Source organism: Lycorma delicatula, chromosome 11, assembly GCF_047948215.1.
Source record: "Lycorma delicatula isolate Av1 chromosome 11, ASM4794821v1, whole genome shotgun sequence".
Classification (NCBI taxonomy): Eukaryota; Metazoa; Arthropoda; class Insecta; order Hemiptera; family Fulgoridae; genus Lycorma; species Lycorma delicatula.
In genome coordinates this window covers 36,706,035-36,708,172 of record NC_134465.1, presented here as the reverse complement: position 1 = coordinate 36,708,172, position 2,138 = coordinate 36,706,035, and positions in this window count along the sequence as shown.

Here is a 2,138-nt window from a genome sequence, read left to right as displayed (position 1 = left end):
TATTTTTATTCAGAAATCCCATTAAGCGTAAATTAGTTAAAAATTGGATATACTGGTTTTACTCTACATGGATAATCTTTTACTTTACTTTGTACATGGAGAAGAAAGAAAAATTATTTTTCTGAAAAGTAAAAGTACAACTTAAATACAGGGCAAGTTACAGAAATTTTAATCATTGTCTGTGCTGGATTTTATTCTGTGTATTAAAATTTACTGTCCTCGATTTTTTAAACACTACGTCATGGATTTCAAATTATTGTTAACTGGTGTTTGTTTTAATTTGCATTGAGGTATATTGGCATCACTGATAGTGTTTTCATTACTGTGACAGTTCATGTTTAAGTATATCGTTATGTGTTTATTTTCAACTGGTTTTTTTGTACAACGAGTGCATTGTCATTAATTTGTAATTTTTTATTTGCGGGTTATCCTTTAACTTATTAGATTACGTTTGTAAGTATTTATGTTAAAATTTTTGTATTGATGATATCAACCAGACAAGGTATGAACTACCTATTTGTCATGAGATAAGTCAGGCCCGTTAGAATAACCGTGCTATGTCAGTCTTATTTATATACAGGTATTAATTTAACCCAGAAATGTAGGAGATAGCAAGTCCAAGGATAGCAGATTATTCTCTTCTTCCTCTTAAAATAAGTGTATTACTAAAACATTAAAAAATAAGTTAGTGAATGTAAAAATTGTAGATTTTTTAATTGAAATTTGGCAATCCCTGTAACAGGATGTATATATACATCACAAAAATTTTTTTAAAGATATTGGAGTAATTAGTGCGAGGAATTCATTATGGATTAGAATAGAATTACTGTCAACCACGTTTTGATTTTATGACGTTTAGAAAAGAACTTTCAATTTTTTGCTTTTCATTGTAATTTTTATGCCAGTTTGTAACTTTGTATTAATAAAATAAATTGTCGAGTTACTTATACTCTTTTTTAATTGCGATGGTGTTATTGATTACACATTATTTTGGTACATACATCTTCAAAATGCATCAATCATCTTTTTATTACAGATTTCATAAAAAAATTAAAGCAACTATAAGTTTAATGAATTTGCTAATTAAAACCAATTTACCATTGATAAAGTTATTTATATATTTTTTAGATTTATTATTTGTACTATTTATTTCAGTAGGCAGTATATGTTAGTAAGTCTGTATGCATCAACAGGTAATTTTGTAAAATTTTTAGCTATTAGTTTTTTTTTTATTTTGATATTAATCCCACTTTTAATATCCATCCATATAATCTTCCAATTCAAAACTTCTCATTTACAGATTCTTTGATTTGTAAAAATTAAGATAAACATTTTTTATACATCATTACATTTAAGTTTTAATGAAAATAAAAATTAGTTTAATACATTGTGCAATATTTTCTTGTTTTGTAAATGAAACAACTTCAGTAGTGCTTTGTTTTCTTTTTTTTACAATTTTATCATTTCTAGGAACATAAAAATACAAAAATAAATAAAATCTCATTAAATATTATTTGTAATATATTATTTAATATTCTTCCTAGAAATATTCTAGGATTCTGTTTGAATAAATAAAAATATTTGTTGATGTATAAATAGACTGTAACCATTTTATTTACTTGAATTATAAAATATAATACTGCATGATGATAGAATTAGTGTGTGAAATTACTTATGAATATACGCTGATGTGATTGTATTAAGATATAAAAGATGTTCACCTTGCGAGTTAGTAACAACGAATGAAAATTATTGCATGCTACAATAATGTGAAAAGAATAATCAACTCAACTGATTAATAGTTTTTAACACATACTGTATTATATTATGTAAGTGTATAAATAACTTTTTAACAATATAGTGTCGTATATGATCAGTCAGCACTTTGTTGAATTATTGTAGTTTATTGTGTAGTACACAAGGGTACTTACGTATTAACGCCACCGCAGCTACAGCTTTATTTAAAAAGAAAGTAATCAATCGGATTTCGGTGGAAAATGAACAGTCTCTTTATTAATTATAATAAATGGTTTTATTTATTTTATAAATATAATTTAACCAAACTTAATTTATGCTCGCTTCGCTCGCTAACCTTGACTAATTAACACCGTAATTTTTGGAGTATTTATTTAATAATT